General features: G+C 40.0%; 1 protein-coding gene across 1 annotated transcript in view; it reads right to left on the bottom strand.

Annotated features, from left to right (window-relative positions):
- The window catches only part of VOPP1 (VOPP1 WW domain binding protein), a 443,837-nt gene that overhangs the window by 363,943 nt on the left and 58,131 nt on the right, over positions 1–21,763 (bottom strand). The window lies entirely within an intron of this gene.

Here is a 21,763-nt window from a genome sequence, read left to right as displayed (position 1 = left end):
AACTGTCTCTGGCAATCTCGGCTGCAATCATTGCTTCCTGCTCAATTTCCGCATTCAACATTTCTACATATTTGGGAAAAGCAGGACATTCTATGGTCTCCTTGGCGGCATTGAAAGAGTCTTCGTAACAGAGAAAATCTCCAAGCAGTTCCTCTTCTGCACGCCAAGGCTTGAAAAGTTGCAAAAGTGCTAAATAGAAAAACTCCTTTTTTTCAGGAGATTCGCCACTCAATTTTCGATGGTTTACCAAGTGGCATTTTCTTTGCTTGACCAGACATCCCTCACTTCCTATTACAGCATACACTCCTTTCTCAGTATCTTCTTTGATGTTCCTCTTGAATATGTAATTTTGAAGAACCTCATATAAACAAACATTCTCGAGGTGAATGCTTCGATTTGGATAATATGTATCCAACATGTTGGTCTTCAAAATGTCGGTACTGTTTGGCTCCTTTTCCGCCAAATACTCAATTTCCCGCACAGGTTTGAGAACTCGATTACGCGTTGCAGCAAGACCAAGACTCGCCCAAACGATACTCCTGGACTTGGCATAGAGACTTGCTGAAGACAACCGGTCAGAACATTCGTACGCTCCAATTTCTCGATGCGACAACATCTTCAGACTGAAACTGTACAACTTCTTGCTGAGGCTCTTTTCATGGGAAATGTCCTCTCACATATCCTTCAATTCTGTCTTCTCTTTTTTGGTGATGTAAGACGTCACATACCGAGCCATACAGTTATCAGCCACAAACTGTATATCCATGTTAGCATTCCACATGGACAAAATCACCGGGTTGTAGTCGTTGATGTACTTGGACTCTTCGTTCCTCTTCAAATTGTATGTGTTTTTAGGTGATTTCTTCATCACATTATGTCGCAGCGAAGACATCAAACTGTTTACTCTTCCTTTAGAAATCACCGGTCGTGGAAAGCCGAAACGACATTTGGTGTAGAACTTGTCCTTGTTTCGGAATTTACGACGACAGTACTTTCCACATCGATGGCTTTGGAAACGCAGAACTTTTTCTCTTAGGCTTTTCTTCTCCTTTGCGTTTGGAACAGCACACGTAGAATACTGTTGTATAAAACTCATCACTGAGTCTTCTGGATCCGTTCCAAATTTAGGTGCATCCTTGATCCACAGCAACATATGTATATGAGGAGCACCTCTTGCTTGGTACTCCTTTCTCCAGAAGAAATCCAACACCTCTCCAAGAGGTGGATTCTTCTTATTCATGATGAAAGACATCATAGCTTCAAATCCTATGATTGAAGTACCTACATACATTGACTGGATCCAAAGAGCACAGTTCTCCGGGTGTCTTGAATTCGATGTTTTCTACGTTAGCATTTGCCTCTCGTAGAAATTCAAGTAAGTCTTCCCAGCCATACTCGGCACAGCTCAGAGTGAGGAACCATGTGGGAGTTCCTAAGTTCCTCAGCATACATTTTAAATCACCATGACGACGGTACCAGTACTCATTAGTACCACGCTGACACGCCATGAGATTAATCATGTGAGAATCCAAAATACTGTCTTGGACATTGACTTTATCCATAAAGTCACTTGCCGAGATGTTTTGCATGTGTATACCACTTTTCAAGATGTGGTTCACTGCATATGACAGTCCAGACAGATCGCTTTCAAACAGGAGATGAAACAAATAAGGAATGCATTGTCGAAACCTAGCATCTCCTGCATACAATCGCAAAGTCCGGTATTCAGAAGCAGGAATTTGATGAGGTCGCTCATCATATCTTCCTCCCTGACCTGTTGGAAAAAGCTGTGGGAAACACCGAGCTTCCAAACTTTCCTCCCAAACACTAATGGGACTCCCTTTGGCTTGTTTCATTTGAAACAACTCAATAGCATTCCCCATGACTTCCTTGGAATGCAAAGGATGAACACTATAATGTTCATATATTTCTTCACTAGTAGAGGGTTCTACTTTCTCAATTTGACCAGCACACAAATCGCTATCCTCTTCCTCACTTACTTCCTCTTCTGCAACATATACATTCTTATAGTATTTATTATTTTTTTTCAAATACAATGTTGCCTTTTTAACTTTCCTAACATCCACTAAATCTTGCCATATTTTCTTATTCTTTGTCGGAACCCCATTAACTAAAATAACCAGAGGTTCCTCTTCCACTTTTTCTACTCCAATTGTGTTAATGTTTTTCTTCAAATCTAGAGGCAAATAAACAACTCGTCCCTTTAATCCTCTCTGTAAATCTGATGGAGGCAATTTCCCTGTCTTTGGCTCCATTCTTACAATAGCCTGAAAGGGATGGATACTTTGAATCAAAATAGATTCATAAGTATTTAAATCCTTCAATTCAGAAGGAATCTCAACCAATTCCAGATTATTATGAACTGCTCTAGCAGGCATCTGGTTTTGATTTAATTTGCAACAACAATAAGTACACACACGTTGATCCAATCCCAAATCAAAACAATTTTCTGCCATCAAGTATGTTGCGAAATCCTTCCATTCACTATTATTTTCCCTTTCACTTTTTGCATATAAATCCACTAACTTAGTCTGATTCTTATATAATAAGTGCGTCGACAACACACACAAGTGAAATTTGGCCTCTCACTTGATTTGACCTGAAACGTCGCAATTTCCCTCTGGAAATTATCTGTACTGGAAACCTGTACACTATCTTCCACATTACCTGCTTCTTCTTGGTCAATTTCAACATTCTCCTCTTTACTTCCAAAGTAACAAAACTCAATTTCTTCACATATATTCTTCACATCTATTTCAGAACCATGCAAAAGAGCAGCGCATAATTGTTTAAGCATAATTGCTGGACTCTTAGCATAATACAACATTCTAACTAATTTCCTCACTTTATTATGATGCACTGCTAGCATCCTGAAATGATGAAAAACACTCTGGCATACTCTCCTGGAAAGACAAGCCAGTGAATGACCATGCAAACCTGTCACTTCTCTCACTCTGCAGGGATCTAATTCTTGCAACAACCTCATTTTCTGCTTCAAACTTTTCTTATTAAATGACCGTACAAAATCACAAAGCAAATTGATGGAATCCTGTCGCACACTGCAAATACTACTACACTTCCAGGTGTACACAGGACCCTTAGCACGTCTTCCTAAAACCTCATTACCTAACACCTCTTCTGCCTCTGTTGTCACAAGTTTTTCTTTTTCAACTGGACAACCATCTTTCACTTCATAAGCTCGACCACTGGTGTCAACTGCATGCACCAAATCATTATCCTGGAAATAACTCTCCTCATTATAAAATGCCTCACAGCTTGAACTATGCATCCATTCTCCAGAAAAAACTTCACAAAAATTACTACGATTAACTATTCTCTTCCATCTACTATTTCTTTTGAAATCATAAATTGCCTTGTTTAGCTTCCTAATTCTATTGATTATCAAAATAAATAACTTACGTTTAATTTCAAATGCCTGATCAATAACTTTCTCAACTTTTTTTTTTCTCTTATAAAAAACCACTTTCTGTTGACCTTTCTTAATATTTTTTAACAAATTGCCAATTATCCTGTTGCGGAACATTCGTTTACGAATGTCCCTAAACTGTTGTTTCCTTCTACTATCATGCACAGAGTTATCTCTTGCTCTAGCAGTAACATTTTTCATTGGCCTTTCCTTTCCGTTTGAATTGCTTCTCTTTTTCTGGACTGAAACATTTTCTGTAGTAATATTTTTTTTACTACAAATATTTCTTATAAATGTTTTTGTACTCTTACCCGGTGCTTTCTTGGTGACTTGACAAATCTTTTTGTTAGAGGACTGCTGCTTTTTTTCATTAACCTGCTGTCTTTGACGTTTTGCAGCCTTTCTCACTCTTTCTTTGGTTGGCATGCTGAAATCTTGAAATGATCTGCAGTTGAATCTGTGGTAAAATATAATAAAAAATGTTATTAACCACTATTACCCAACAGTAAATCAATAACAGTAATCAAAAACTTAAAACACTACTTGACATTTTTACATAGAAGATTTTTTAGTGCTTGGCAAATTTAGAATACAGAAATAGCAGAAAAGAAATGGAATTTATATTCATGTTACCTGTGCTATTTTATATTTGAATCTGATCTAATTTTATGAGCATATTTTAATATTTTATTGAAGACACTACAAATAACCTGTTTTTGAAGGTGTCTTTATTTTTAAATTAAACGGTTTACATTTTTACTTTTTATTTATTATAAATTTTTAAAATAAATGTTTATAGTTCCATAGGCTCAAGCACGTCATCTTCCCATCCTATGTCATATAATTCGGACAAATCTGCATCCTCATCACGTTCTTCTTCATCCTCAGAATTTAAATCATCCAAGGGATCAACATCCACTGATGTTTCAATTACGAGTTCAATGATGAGGTCAAAATCAACTGATTGCTGATTGTCGCTCATGTTGATGTTGTCTTTATCTTTAAAGAAAGATAAAAACAATGAGATGTTGCAGAGTAAGAGACAAATCTCAGAGATTATAATAGTAAAATTGTTTAACAAGAGTAACATTTTGCAGCTATTATATAGCCATGTCCAACGATGCTGAGCAGGTGAAGCCTATGTCTAATTTTTCAGTGAACAGGACTCATCTCTTCGTAACCTTGGATAAGCCTCACCGACTCTGTGTCCCCTGCACATACTTAAATGTAAAGGGGCAGATTTATGTTAAATGGCACATCCCCAGGCATGCACCAGTTAACGTGCACCGCTGCTCTGCCACTCATGGTGTGCCGCATTTACAATCAGATAGGAGAAAGCTACGTCAAAACCCTGGGCCTGCTTGAAGCAGGCATAGGTCTTGACGCAACATTGTGGAGATGGGGCACCCCTGAGCCTTGCTGGAGCTGCATCACACTTGCGATACAACTCCAGCAATGCGCCACCGTTACGGCACAGATGCGTCACGCATCTGTGCCATTTTTGCCCCATGCTGCGCCGCATTGTAAATGCAGCACACCATGGGTGGCGGAACAGCAGCGCAGGATGACTGGCACATCCCTGGTGATGCGCCAGTCATCATAAATCTATCCCTAAGCTTCTTATCTTGTTAGAGATGAACCGCCATATGTATCATCAAACTATTTTGCATTTCCTAAATAGCGAATTTTAAGGGATAAATAGCAATTCTTTACCATTCCTAATTTGCGATGAGCAAATTGCTAATTGCAAATTACCCATTCATTTCCATGGGCCAGGAGGCCCATAGGAATGAAGGTGCAATTTGCGATTAGCAATTAGCTCATCGCAAATTAGGAATTTTTCCAAAGGTGCAGGGGTGTCTCAAGAACACCCTGCTGCACCCCTGAACAAGAAATTTGGGGGCATATGGCGCACATACATGCCCTAAGGGCATGTATGGGCGTCATATGGCACCTTTTGTTTTTTGGAAAAAAAGCTTTTTGAAAAGAATTCGCAAATTACCACCAACTAGAAGTTGGTGGTAATTTGCAAATCCTTAATGGCATTTTTTGCATATTTTTTGTTTGATACATTGCATTTAAGGAATCGCAAAATTTGCAAATCCTTCAGTACAATCGCAAAATAAGGAATAGCAATTTTTGCTATTCCTTATTTTGCATCTAACTTGTTTGATACATACCATTTGTCTAATTAGCATTCGCAAAGGCCGAAATTCGCAGAATTTTGACCTTTGCGAATGCTAATTATCTTGATACATATGGCCCCAAATGAGGCCTGTCTTGCAACATGGTGCATCTTTTGCATCACTGCTGCATCGGTTTCATGTGGCACGTTTTTTTTACACCATGACACATCTGTCTAAATGCATCAATTTGTAATTTTGTCGCCTCATAGCAAATCTTTTGCACCGCCGCTGCATCAGAAAAGTGACGCACAGTGGCGCAAAAGAGGCATACACCTATCATACATCTGTCCCTAGCATTTTAAATGATTAATTCAGGATGACGATAAGGTGTGGCCTATCCAGAGGTTTGTTTAAGGTGAGGCCTACTCAGGATTGCAGATTAAAGTTACGCTTGATGAAGAATACAGAGGAGATAATACATGTAAAGGCCTACCAATGAAGTAAGTAATGTCCACTTTATTGCGCCAGTCATCATAAATGTATCCCTAAGCTTCTTATCTTGTTACAGATGAACCGCCATATGTATCATCAAACTATTTTGCATTTCCTAAATAGCGAATTTTAAGGAATAAATAGCGATTCTTTACCATTCCTAATTTGCAATGAGCAAATTGCTAATTGCAAATTACCCATTCATTTCCATGGGCCAGGAGGCCCATAGGAATGAAGGTGCAATTTGCGTTTAGCAATTAGCTCATCGCAAATTAGGAATTTTTCCAAGGGTGCAGGGGTGTCTCAAGAACACCCTGCTGCAGCCCCTGAAAAAGAAATTTGGGGGCATATGGTGCACATACATGCCCTAAGGGCATGTATGGGCATCATATGGCACCTTTTGTTTTTTGGAAAAAAAGCTTTTTTAAAAGAATTCGCAAATTACCACCAACTAGAAGTTGGTGGTAATTTGCAAATCCTTAATGGCATTTTTTGCATATTTTTTGTTTGATACATTGCATTTAAGGAATCGCAAAATTTGCAAATCCTTCAGTGCAATCGCAAAATAAGGAATAGCAAATTTTGCTATTCCTTATTTTGCATCAAACTTGTTTGATACATACCATTTGTCTAATTAGCATTCGCAAAGGCTGAAATTCACAGAATTTTGGCCTTTGCGAATGCTAATTAGCTTGATACATATGGCCCCAAGTGAGGCCTGTCTTGCAACATGGTGCATCTTTTGCATCACTGCTGCATCGGTTTCATGTGGCACGTTTTTTTTACACCATGACACATCTGCCTAAATGCATCAATTTGTAATTTTGTCGCATCATAGCAAATCTTTTGCACCGCCGCTGCATCAGAAAAGTGATGCACAGTGGCGCAAAAGAGGCATACACCTATCATAAATCTGTCCCTAGCATTTTAAATGATTAATTCAGGATGACGATAAAGTGTGGCCTATCCAGAGGTTTGTTTAAGGTGAGGCCTACTCAGGATTGCAGATCAAAGTTACACTTGATGAACAATACAGAGCAGATAATACATGTAAAGGCCTACCAATGAAGTAAGTTATGTCCACTTCATTGTGCCAGTCATCATAAATCTATCCCTATGCTTGTTATCTTGTTAGAGATGAACTGCCATATGTATCATCAAACTATTTTGCATTTCCTAAATAGCGAATTTTAAGGAATAAATAGCGATTCTTTACCATTCCTAATTTGCAATGAACAAATTGCTAATTGCAAATTACTCATTCATTTCCATGGGCCAGGAGGCCCATAGGAATGAAGGTGCAATTTGCGATTAGCAATTAGCTCATCACAAATTAGGAATTTTTCCAAGGGTGCATGGGTGTCTCAAGAACACCCTGCTGCACCCCCTGAAAAAGAAATTTGGGGGCATATGGCGCACATACATGCCCTAAGGGCATGTATGGGCGTCATATGTCACCTTTTGTTTTTTGGAAAAAAAGCTTTTTGAAAAGAATTCGCAAATTACCACCAACTAGAAGTTGGTGGTAATTTGCAAATCCTTAATGGCATTTTTTGCATATTTTTTGTTTGATACATTGCATTTAAAAATCACAAAATTTGCAAATCCTTCAGTGCAATCGCAAAATAAAGAATAGCAATTTTTGCTATTCCTTATTTTGCATCAAACTTGTTTGATACATACCATTTGTCTAATTAGCATTCGCAAAGGCCGAAATTCACAGAACTTCGGCCTTTGCAAACGCTAATTAGCTTCATACATATGGCCCCAAGTGAGGCCTGTCTTCCAACATGGTGCATCTTTTGCATCACTGCTGCATCAGTTTCATGTGGCACGGTGTTTTTTACACCATGACACATCTGCCTAAATGCATCAATTTGTAATTTTGTCGCCTCATAGCAAATCTTTTGCACCGCCGCTGCATCACAAAAGTGACACACAGTGGCGCAAAAGAGGCATACACCTATCATAAATCTGTCCCTAGCATTTTAAATGATTAATTCAGGATGACGATAAGGTGTGCCCTATCCAGAGGTTTGTTTAAGGTGAGGCCTACTCAGGATTGCAGATGAAAGTTACGCTTGATGAAGAATACAGAGGAGATAATACATGTAAAGCTCTACCAATGAAGTAAGTGATGTCCACTTCATTGCGCCAGTCATCATAAATGTATCCCTAAGCTTCTTATCTTGTTAGAGATGAACCGCCATATGTATCATCAAACTATTTTGCATTTCCAAAATAGCGAATTTTAAGGAATAAATAGCGATTCTTTACCATTCCTAATTTGCGATGAGCAAATTGCTAATTGCAAATTACCCATTCATTTCCATGGGCCAGGAGGCCCATAGGAATGAAGGTGCAATTTGCGATTAGCAATTAGATCATCGCAAATTAGGAATTTTTCCAAAGGTGCAGGGGTGTCTCAAGAACACCCTGCTGCACCCCTGAAAAAGAAACTTGGGGGCATATGGCGCACATAAATTTTAACAACATTCCTTTACCTCAAAAACGATTTTCAAGTCATAATTTGAAAACACTGCCCACGGGGAAATGACTTAAAATGTCCTTAAGACACATGAAAGTGTTTTTTTAAAGCCTTTGCAAGTTTTTGGGTCATTTTTAACATGGCTATGTAACTCAAACAGTCAAAATCTAAACTTACCATGCACAGGTGGGACCATATTTACAAGGAATGTGCCCCACGGGGAAAGGTCTTTTAATGTAATATGGGAAAAATGACATCAGAGACACTGAAATGCCTTATAAAGAAGCATACACCATTATATCCTTGTCATAAATTTACAAACCATTCCTTTTCCCCAAAAACGATTTTCAAATCATAATTTGAAAACACTGCACATGGGAAAATGACTTAAAATGTCCTTAAGACACATGAAAGCGTTTTTTGATTGCCTTTCCAGCATGGTTGGGTCACTTTTAACATGGCTATGTAACACAAACATTCAAAATCTAAATTTGCCATGCACAGGTGGGAGCATATTTACAAGGAATGTGCCCCACGGAGAAAGGTCTTTTAATGTAATATGGGAAAAATGACATCAGAGACACTGAAATGCCTTATAAAGAAGCATACACCATTATGTCCTTGTCATAAATTTAAAAACCATTCCTTTTCCCCCAAAACGATTTTCAAATCATAATTTCAAAACACTGCACATGGAGAAATGACTTAAAATGTCCTTAAGACACATAAAAGCGTTTTTTGATTGCCTTTGCAGCATGTTTGTGTCACTTTTAACATGGCTATGTAACGCAAACATTCAAAATCTAAATTTGCCATGCACAGGTGGGAGCATATTTACAAGCAATTTGCTCCACAGAGAAAGGTCTTACATTAAAATGGGAAAAATAACATCAGAGACACTCAATTGCCTTATAATGAAGCATACACCATTATGTCCTTGTCATAAATATTATAACCATTCATTTTCCTCAAAAACGATTTTCAAGTCATAATTTGAAAAGACTCCACAGCTCCTATGCACAATAACACCCTGTCAGTACTAATACTTCACATTTTCTCCAATTACATTTTCTCAAAGAAACAAAATCTATTTGTAAAACACTTGAGACAAAGCAACATTTGAAGAACACAACTTTCTTCATAATTTTCTCCTTAAAGCACACTATTCTCTATCTAAATTAAAGAAATCTTTTCTCACCTTAGCAAATACTTTGAGTTTCAAAACAGTCTCAGAAACACACCAATTTGTCTTCAGCAGAGCAAAAGGTATGCACTCCAGAGTCTGCAGCTATCAAAAGCACAGAAATGCTGTAATTCTTCACACATATCTCTCATGTCACCCAATCAAAACTCTTCCCTCACTTTTTTCAAATGAAAACCCTTCCCCCATCTGCCCTTTCTGCCTTTTCTGCATGGCAACCACGTCTTGGAAGACCTCTGGTGTTTGCAAGTTCACACAACAATGTTGCAATTGAACTCTGAACTCTCAGTGCACCTCATATCCAGTGCATTCTTTCATTTAATGATTTTTTCTTGACCACTCAAAATACATCTTTCAAACAACTCATCCATGCACCCTAACTTTCTGTTTTCAGCAATCAAAATCCACCAATCACTGTTACTGCTTCATTAACACAGAAACTCCACAGTTTTTTTCATTTTAAACTCTTATTTTTTCAACTGCCATTTCATTGCCACACTTCATCTGACTGCAGGAGAACCTTCTCTCACCATGTTTTCTGTCTGGATTGTTGGACATAGTTACATCTATTGGGCTCAGAGGTATGCTGAGAACAGGAATTTACCTAACCTCAATTTACAAGATGTGGAAATTAAGTGGTTTGGCCACAGAGGATTAAAATGTCACCAATTGATACCATTGGTGAAAACCTTTATGCATTTGCCAAAACCTGACCTGTTAATTGTGCACTGTGGAGGTAATGATTTAGGCACTTTGACTGGGGTAGGTCTGGAAATGCTTTTAAAGGACACCTTTGAGCAATTGATGGCACTTTTTCCTCAGACTGCCTTGGTATATTCAAATATATGCCAAAGACAGAAATGGAGGTGGTCAAACCAATTTTGTCCACAAATTGAGAAGTCGAGGAAGCATGAAAACAAATCTGTTTCAGCTTACATGAGAGACCATGGAATGGGCTCCCTGTACAACAATAACTTGCGTTACTACATGCAAGATATCTACAGAGGAGATGGAGTTCACTTCTCAGATGAGGGCAACAGAATTTTCATACTGAATTTAAGACTGTGCATTGGTACCTACTTATAAGTACCTAGATGTACCATAAACCCAAAAGCTCTTCTCAGAGCTACCCTACATCTGATCACTCACAATTATTATTTTACTCTAACATTTTTCACTAATTTTCAACAAAGTACGCTCCCTGGGGCGCTACCCGGTACGCGAACCGGGAGCTAACCTCGCTAAATTTTTTAAAAAATGGTTTTTTTTCGCACATATGGGCCTCCTCAGCCACCCTCAGAAAACCTAGGGGGTCAAGATAAGTCTACCGTGCCAGCCTTCTACCCATTCTGAACATTATTTGCCCTCCATCTTGTATCTTAATTCGACCGAAACACAAAATGGTGGACTCCCGTAACGCTTAAGGTTCGCGAACCGGGGCGCTTGCCAGTTCGCGTACCGGGTCGCTCCCTGGGAAGCGCACCATCAAAAAAGGTGGGAAAGTAGTTTACAGAAAAGCGACTGGAGACAATTTCACCAAATATAGATTACCTCATACTACATACCAATGCCTACCATTTTCACAAATTTGATTGAAATTCCATGAACCATTTAGCCTGTAGACCTCTCTAAATACCCTGAGGTAAATTACTTCACAAAACACATCTGAAGTGTTGGAATTGACAACCAATTAAAATGTTACTTTAATTTTCTACTTTTTTTACCTGACATTTGATTGGCTATGTACCTGAATATATATAAAGGAAGAGAGAGAAACACAGCCATTTTGACTACTACTTCCTGAACTACATTGCAAGATCATTTTCACTCACAACTTAAACTTGTTTTTAGAAGGTGAGATATTATTTTATAAATTTGAAAACATTTTCAGATAGTTATATACTATCCCTCTGTAAGAGTTAGACATTGAGAAAGGCTTGTTTATTATAATTATGGATTGATTTAGGTTTCTGTGGTATAATTATGAATTTACTTAGGCTTCTTCACAGGCACTTTTTAATAGTACTACTTCACGCCTCACAAGTACCTGTCTGAACTTAAACCCAACAGTGCCCTATCTCTACTGATATATTTATTTTTTATGCAAATTACAGCAATAAAATGGAAGGTGAGCAGAATGTTTCCTTCGAAATTGTTCTGGAGAACAACACAGAAAAAGATATTGAGGACAATGATGACTCAGATTTCATGGATGAATCACGGGACCATGAATTAGTTCAATGTGTAGAATCTGTGGATCATTTACTTCATTATGATGACGGTCAAATGTGGGAACTTATGTTCACTCAACAAGAGGACATATCGGACAGTCAAATGCTAGACGTTCTATTAAATTTTGAAAAACAATCCGAAAAATAAAATTGTATGTAATATTAAAAAATTGTTTGAGTCTTTAATCATTTTTATATGTAATTCATAAACTAGTTAAATGTTAGAAATGTTATTAAATTTTCAAACACAATCACAATAATAAATAATTGCTTAAAAAATAAAAAAATTAAAAAATAATCAACAAAAACCAACAATCAATTAACATACAGTATTTGAAAAGTCTATCATTCTTTTTTCCTTATAGTACGCTGCCCAGAACGCTTCCCGGTTCGCGAACCGGGCGCTACCCACGCAAAAAAATATTTTTTTTTGCCCCGCGGGGCCCTTTTAAAGCCTCCACATTAAACCTAGGGGTTCAGGGAGGATCTACTATGCCCCCTTATGGTTATTTCCCCCTTTGTTTTGGCCTCCTCTTGTCTCTCAATCCTACCGAGAGACAAGATGGCGGCCGCTCCGGACTGTTTAGAATGTTGACAGACACCGGAGAGCCAATCAGCTTCGCTACGCGAAGTTCCGTTACGCGTAAAGTCCGCGAACCGGAGCGCTGCCCGGTCCGCTGTTACAGATATATATCTTTTTTTGAACGTTAATTTCTAAAAATCCACTGAAGCACATATATTGAGACCTAGAAAAGGCACATCGGGCTACCAGTCCCTACAATTTTGCCAAGTTTTGTGGAAATCCATTCAGCCGTTCGGGCTAAAAGTGAGGCCAACCGCCCTATGGAAAACTCAATGTTAAAAACACGTTTTGGGACCCCCCTTTTTTCTCGGCCCCCCCTTGACGAACCCCCCCCAAATTTCCAGGGGCTGCTCAGAAACAAAATGTTCCATTTTCCAGAAAATTTCAGCCAATTCCGTCCACAAACGCCAAAGTTATTAGACTTAGAATTTTCAAAAATCCCATAGGGAAAAAATCCTAACTATATATACCTACTGGCGACCGCCAGTAGGTAATATATATATATATAAATACAGAGACATGCTTTTGGTCAGCCCTCTTCTGCCACTGGTCTGTATGGGAGGTCATTTACACTTTCCTTCTGTCATTGACTACATAGAGCATAGGGAAATCAGTCAGTCCACTTTCGTTCTTGGCTACCTTACCCTGTAAGTGACAACATTTGTCTGATCACATGTGCACATCCGTCTGAAAATGAGTGCCCCCGGTGTCAAAGCTAGTAGGCTAGTCTTTTAGTTTTTCCTTTTCTACTTACAAGTGCTTTTTTTGGGTAGTTCCTTCGTTGTATTTTCATTTTTAAAGCATGCTACAGCTCCACAGATGGAGCCTATTGACTACTTGCTTGACGCTTACTTCATCTGCAGTGCACTGCAACCTGCCCAACTGCTGCCTCTAAACTAGATGACCATAATGCAATGATATTATCCACACTGCATCATTGTTTTACCATTTCAAGATGGTCAACAGAATTCTAACGTGGCAGTCAGCTGGAACTATACCCAATTTACAATACCATTGCAAGATGTCCACCACTATTTACAATACAATTGCAAGATGTACATCTGCTGCTTTGTTTATATGTGTTTTATTGCAAGCATATGTCGGCCATTTTTAGACAAGAACACGCTTTGTTTTTTCTACTTTTAATTTATCTTGTATACCTTTAATTTATCTTGTATATGTGGCTGAATCTGTGTATGTCAGCAGCAGCAGGCATAAACAAGGGATGGTGAGGCGGCCGGTGTCGTAAGGGAGGCATCTCGGGGGTGTAAAAATGCAATATAAAAAATAAAAAACACACCCTTTTGCCGCTGCCCGCCAATCCTCTTCCTGGGTCCCATTAGCCCCCGGGACAGATTCCCATCCAATCTGCAGTGCAGGGATTGGTCTGAGCAGGCAGGAAAGACGCCCTGCTCAGTCCAGGGAATCTGTGGAGGTTTCTCCAGCCCGGTTGCTCTAAGCAGCTGGGCTGGAGAAAACCTAAGTGCGCATGTGTGTTATAGTCAGCCTGAGACGCCCCCTCAAACACACATGAGCACTTAGGGAGTGGAGTGCACGTAGCACTTCTACCCCCACTCCCATGCCTCAGCCACACCCTTCCCAACACCGCTGGGTAAGAGCCGGCAAATGCAAAATAAAACAATGCAAGAACATCGTTTTATTTTTCATTTGCTGGCTCTGAGGCAAGCAGTGAGGCGACGCTCCTCTGCCATTGCAGAGGAGCGGCCACTGGTATATGTGTTGTGTTGTATTGTGGTTGTGTAAGTGGGTGAATGCAAGAATGAATAAGTGGTTAATGGATGCACAAGTACAAGGATGAGTGACAGAGTGCATGTATCATGACTAAGGAGTAACGTTAATGCTTGTTATCCAGATTTAAGTGGGAGCTGATCAATTTGTCTAGTTTCACATTTCATCACTCAGTTGAGCACACGACGAAGAAAAGTGTGCACACAAAAATTCTATTGCCGCACACGAGGAAGAATAATTAGAGGGAACATTGGTTATGAGTGTTTGTATTCGATTTGGCAGCAGGAAGAGTTAATATGTGTGGTGAGGTTGAGTGGAGTGTAAGAATTGTTTGGTGGTGCGTTTTTGGTGAAAAGTGGTGTTACTGGAGGATATTATGAGAGAGGGTTGAGCATAGGGTTGGTGGTGATGGAATGTGGTCTTTTAGGAGCAGGAAGAGGGTAGAGCTGATGTTTTGTATAAACAGGGAGTATGTGTTTGAAGGTATTATGATTATGTATAGTGTGGGTTTGTGTTGTGTTTGTGATGTGTAGTTTTATTAGTGGTATAGGGCAGACACTAAAAAAACTGAAATGTGGATAGAGTTTGTTTTAAATGAGTAGTGTGCATTTGTTGAGACTGTGCTATTATGTTTGAGGATGTGGATGGCTTAAGGTGGTGGCTGGTAAATGGGAAAAGGGCAGGTTTTTACTCACTAGCCCTAACCCAACCTGAACAGGCCCAAACAGGCAACAGACAATTAATCTTGTCCTCCACACCGTTAGTTTTGATGCCAGGGCTGAGGTGCCCTGAGCCCTAAGGTTAAGTTGCCCTAGTGATCAGGTGACCTTGGACCAATGGGAATTCTAACCTTAGCCAATCAGAACCCTAGCTCTAAACCAAAGCCAATAAAGGTCCCAGCTCTAATCCTAGACAGTCAGAACCCTAGCCCTAAACCTCATAGCTAATGGGAGCCCTAGCTCTATTAACCAATCACGGCCCTAACCGTCTTTCAATCAGAACACTAACCCGAAGCCCTATGTCCAATACAAACCCTAGATCTCGAAACACATCTGAAACCCTAGCTCTATCAACCAATGAGAACTGTAGCCCAATTCCCTAGGTCCATTCCAAACCTTAGCTCTAGAAACCAATCAAATCCCTAGCCCTGTCAGCCAATCAGAATACTTACACTTAGTCATGTGACCTATGCAAAACATAGCCCTAGAAACCAATCAAAACCCCTAGTTTTATCATTGAATCAAATCTCCAGCCCCAATACAAAACCGAGCCCTAGAAACCAAACACATATCTCACCCTGTTAGCCAATCAGAATACAAACCCTAAGCCCGAGGAACAATACAAACCCTAGTCTTAGTAATCAGTCTGAAAATGACTGTAACAACCAATAAGAAACCTATTTAAATTTAAGTAGCATGTTAAAATGTAAGGGCCTGTGCAGGTGTAAGGGGAGGGATCAAACCTGCTCAGATGCCTGTGGGCCAATCACTAGAGCACAAACTGGTTTGCAGGGGACAAAGAGGTGCTCATGAAGTCAGAATCTTCTTGGTTACTAACAGGCTCAATACACACTTTGTAGTTCTTCTTCAACGATGCAGATAAGCCCCAAACCTAAAGCAACTAAATACTGCTTTTCGCATGCTTAAGAACCAATTTTTCTACCCAAATAACAGTGCTAAATACACTTTTCAAACAAAATTTAAACTACAAAACAGTTTAGGCCGTCTCTTAAAAACACTCTGGTTATGTTTAGGGAGTATTTTGCCTCTTTAGCTTGTAAAGGGGGCGGCTGTCTCCTAATACCGTGAGCACAGTTGATGGTAAGAAATTTAAGTTTTAAAGGTACAAATTGCACAGACACTAAGAGATAAATTTGATCAGGCATGGGTAGAGGAAAAAAGCAGTCCACAATTCCACTCCATGCCACACAATTCCATGCCACGCAATTCGTTGTCTCACAATTCCATTCCATGCCACACAATGAATGCCATGCCACACAATTCCATACCGCCCCACACAATTACCTGCAAAATAATTCCATGCCCACCACATAATTCCACTCCAAAGCACATACTTCCATGCTACATAATTCCACTTTACTGCATATTATGTTATGTTTACTGATTTATCACCTGAGAGGGAATCCAGGGGCATATTACCGAGATGTGCGTTGCAAAACGCACAACGCACATCTCCGTATCGCCGGCTATCGCCGGATTTCATCGCCTAATTAGCGCACAATTATCAATGCACATCAGGCAGGCAATCAGAAATCCGGCGATAGTCGGCGATATGGCACATTAGCGCATGAAAACAAACAAGCCTTGATAATATGGGGGGGTGGATTCAGCTTTATGATCCACACCCCCATGTTAACAATGCCTAACGCCTGTTCGGAGCAGGCGTTGGGAGACCTACGATAAATGAGTTTCTCGCAGGTTTTTGTCTCCCAACGCCTGCCTTGATAATAGGGTGTTCCCACCTCCAACCACATTTTACATGTGGTTGGACTTGGTAACGCCCACTTTGCATGTCATTAGCGATGTTTATCGCCGACATGCAAAGTGGGCTCGGGCCAGACTTTAAAGTCCCCTTGGTAATAGGGCTCTAGCTGTATCACCGCTTTCTCGGCACAATTCGCCGAGAAAGCGGCGATACAAGCCCTTGGTAATATGCCCCCCAGGCACTTGGGCAGGTGTGTAGGTTTATGGTCCCTAAAGTGCTTATACGATGAGCCAGGTCTTCAACTTCTTGTGGAACTCAAGAAGTGAGGAGGAGGATGTGATTTGTTGAAGGAGGTAGATCCATGCCACATAATTCCACGACACATAAATCCGTTCCACTCCTCATAATTCCACTCGGTGCCACATAATTCCACACCACCTAATTCCACTATACTTGATGCAACATAATTCCACTCCACATAATTCCACTCCATTCAACCCAACACACACCACACCACACCATTCCACATCCCATCACACACTTCCACACCACATAATTCTATTCCATACCACACACTTTCGCTCCACACAGTGACACAAAATTCCATGCCACACCACAACACATAATTCCACACTACATCACATAATTCGAAAACAGTTGAGAAGCAACAAAACTGAGTGCCCATGAAAGAATTAGCACATGTAACATAAAGAGGCAATAAGACTAGTAGGTCTTTTACTTGTTTTTGCTGCTCTTTATTCAATTTCGTGTTCACAAAATACAGTAAGTGCAGTCAACGTGTTTCAGTTTGTTATAGGCTTCCTCAGGGCTGCAAACATACATAATAAACATATATAAGTCTAAAACCAATAATCTGTAGATATACATTACATGCAACTCTATATACACAATAAAACAGAGAACCCGAAGGACAAACCTTTTTTTAAAAACATGCTACATCTAATCTCTTTAGACATAAAGTCATTGAGCTATAGAGTTTCCATAAAATATTGTACACTTTGATAGACAAAACTACAACAGTGTACATTTACAATTAGAGTTCATAGATGACAGACATATTATGCTTCAAAGAGCAAACATCTATCCAGTGCAGATGTATGCCCTAGAAAACAGAAGCAGATCAAGAAATACAAAGAAAAGAATTTTTGACACACTTCAAAAAACACGTACATGAAGACGTGAACATGCCATGGATGCAAATAAAAAATATACTTATTTACAACAAAGGACCCAGAGTGTCAGGGTGCTCATTAATATGTGTGTCTGATGTGTTTAAGGATTGAGATCCATAGGGGAGAAGAGAAACAAGGAAACTAATCAGCAGAGAAAAAGAGAGCAAATGAACGGGTGTATACATAAATACAATCCACCCTTTGTCCTTTCACCTTGCGACAGAGTAGCGTGCTGTTGTGTTGCCAGTACGGTGGTTGAAAGTACTGCCCAGATCTTACCAAGATCACGTATCAGGTCATTTAGGTGGTTCTAGAAAGACACTGTGTCACAACTGATAAAAAGATTTCCAAGAAGGCTCTACAAGATAAGGCAAGTATATCATAAGTGATATTAAGAGCCCTTAGTCAAACAAATCCTTCAGATGATTTGGAACGAGGAGGTGACAGCGATTGACTGCCTGAATATTGAGAGGATTGAGTTGGTAGAGCTAGGATGTTCACAGGAGGTTGCCTGTGATATTCAATTGGATTCCATGCTTAAAATTACATTCCATGCACTGGCAATTTTTTTTATTCTTTTGCTCAAAGAAATCATGTGATCCTGACTCTGGAGATCCATTTCACATTTAGGATTTTTTGTGGGCTGGCTTCTCAAAGGGGTTGCCACCCTCTACTTTGGTTACCCAGTGGGCAGCATTTAGATCAAGTAGGGAGCCTCGGGTAATGTTTTAGTTTTTCTTCCATTGACAAAAAGCTGCTGAAAGGTTTTCAATAGAAGAAGCCAGTGGCCTCTCGTCCAATTCCCTCAGAGGACTTCTCAGTGATTCTGGAGGGCTTGCAGAACCTCAATCAAGTCAGATTAGCGTGGCTTTTCTCTAAAGTGGAATGTTTGGTCACCATTACTTCAGCTACAAGAATAGGAGAATTGTCTTTAATTATCACCTATCCTAACTTTACGTTTTTCCCAGATAGAGTTGTCACGAGGCCTTATATCAAGTTTCGTCCTAAGGTTCTCCTGATTTTTTCAGTCTGTGGGAAACATTCCATTTTCTTTGGATGTTCGTAGAGCTCCTTTGTAGTACTGGAGGAGACAAAACCTTTTCCAGTCTCTCAAGGTCTCTTTGTCTCTCATGCGGCGTTCGTAGGACTAAAAAGGCATTTAACACTGCTATCAGCAGACGACTGCTAAGGCCTATTCTTCTATTGAGCTGGATTTACTAAGGGGTGTCATGGAAATGTCTACCACAGCAGGGTTTGCTTCTTGTGCTGAGGCAGGCTGGGTTTCCCTACAAGAGATCGGCAGAGCAGCTACATGGGCCAGTTCCAGTAATTTTGGGGAATTGGTGTTAAAAACAGCATTTAGTTAATTGTTAAAAATATATCTTTGGTTCAGACGCATAGAATTGTATCTGTGGCGATCTTTTCTTTCACTTGGGTACATCCTCATGTGTTAGTAGTATGACGAGGAAGGCGTCCATGGGGGTGATGAACTAGTTGCTTACCAGTGATCTTCATTACCCTTAGCAAAGCCCTCCTTGTCATAGTAGGTTCTTATGTGATGTATTCCTATAGGTACTGTATCGATTCCCCTATTCCTGACCCTGGTTTGGTTAATAATTAACTAGCAGCAATCCAACGGTGCAAAAACCGTTATCTGATTAAGCCACACCACGGCACAGAAGCGCGTTATCTGATTAGGTCATAACGCATGCCATCTAATTAGACAAGCAATATTCCTCCAGCCCCTGATAAGGCATACGGAGTTCTCAAAACAAATCAAACCTACAGCGACCTGGGAAATTCCCATAGCCATTGTTTTGATTTCACCGAGAACTTCAGCAAAAGAATGTGCGAACGAGCCCGTTCATATGACATCCTTATTGACGTATATATGTCCATCCTTACGTCAATCTCGGCACCTTTCAGGTATAAATATTACCGACATTGCCTTAAGCAAACACATGCGGTGGTGACGAGATCGGAGCAGCGAGACGTGCTGAGGAGCCCAGCAGAGAGCGAAGCCCACAGACGCTGCCCCGCCTTCCTGACGCGCTGAGAACGAGACGCTGCCTTTCTCCTGCCGAGAAATCCAGCTCCGGCGCTTCCAAGCAGCCCTCGCAGGCAGCTGGAATATCAAGACCTGGGATAAGAGATACCAGCCCTCCATCATTCTAGATCTCAGGTACAGAACTGAATAACCCCTTGCAGAGAATTCTCGAATCAGTCCCTTGGCAAAACAAACTTAACTTAAACTGCTACTTATCTACTCCCACCCACGTATTAGGCTTAGGTCAGGTACACTGGGGTAGGCGTGGTTAGAAGCACCAGTTGAGTATGATTAGTCAAATGTATATATGTATGTATCTATTTTATCCATTTTAAAGTATCATATGGCTCAGAAACCATATCAATGCTTTTACAGTATTATTTTATAATTCTGTCTCTACTGTATGCACTTTACTTAACTACAAGTATTGCAATAATAGCGATTTATTTCTCTTGTATGAGAAAAGAGATTGATCAATAAATAACATCTTTTATTGAACCACGCCCATCTCTTATTTCTCTACAAACTGGTGAAACTAAGAATGCACGTACTGACTGAGTAAAATAAGTTGTCTATTGTTTTCACACGACTCTAGAGATACACTCTTGATTAGGGGAGAGCAAAGTTGTCATGTTCTATGGTTGTCAGAAACTAAATCCCTTCTTGTCTATCCAGGGAGGTTAAAATCCTCCTTGCCTATTCGAGAAAGTTTCTAGTGAACTCTGAGCTAGCTGGCAAACACAAAACTTTAAGTCTAATATCGTCGGTAGAAGACCTAGTTAACCTCTGCCCTAGGTCTATACTATTGAAGATATTATTCCAATGCGCAGAGCCTATTGGGATAGTAGGAACTACACTACATGGCGCCCAAACGTTTGGATAGGCGATAAAACTAACGCAAGACATTAGAGTAACTCAGTCGTGCTTTTTCACACAGACCCCTTTTTTCCCATAATACTCCAAAGACGTCTGGAGTGGGTGAAAGGTCATATCCGCCAAACCTCGCAGGAGGAGACTCCTATGTATGGTTCTTGGTTTATTCAACGTTGAAGGATACACTGTTCCAAAATATTGTGCATCTAATCTTTGTTCCATAGAAACCTGATCTGCAAACAAACAGAATAACCTTTCTGTCAGTAAAATGACAGAAAGTGAAGACGAAAGGGAGACAGTTAGACTAGCAGCTGAACTCCTAGAAGCAGACAATACTCTGCTGGAAAATGACCCAAATGCAATACTCATCACGGTCAACATAAGGAAATCTATAACCTTAAAACTTATAGAAAATGGACTGACACCAAGAGGTGGTACAGTCATATTCGTAATTGAGGCACACGAATATCGGCAGACAGAGGTATTCTATTCATGGATAAACTTTCCAGCAGCAAACGCTGTAACAAAGGACTTCCACTATTACAAAATAGAGGAACCTCCTAGTGAGTACACTCCTTTCGAGGAAGTGGAAATACCACTCAAATTCCAAGAGCACCTGCTCTTGTTTCATGGCGCCCTAAAACATAATAATCACATCACCAGGCTCGGTCCACTAGGTAGACCAGGAGCAACGTGGCCGGTCCTAGCCGGATATACACCACATCCAGACATTGAAGAAATGACTGCACCAGAGCTTTTAACACAGCTAAAACAATTAATAAAAATACATAGACAATTAGTCCAATATGTAATGCGGACTTCAACAATCCAACCAGCAATTAAAATTCCACAGCTGACCAATCATCAGGGGAACACAAATAAAATTA

Source organism: Lissotriton helveticus, chromosome 4_1, assembly GCF_964261635.1.
Source record: "Lissotriton helveticus chromosome 4_1, aLisHel1.1, whole genome shotgun sequence".
NCBI lineage: Eukaryota > Metazoa > Chordata > Amphibia > Caudata > Salamandridae > Lissotriton > Lissotriton helveticus.
Note: the sequence above shows the minus strand (reverse complement) of the source record. Positions and strands in the feature narration are given on the sequence as shown.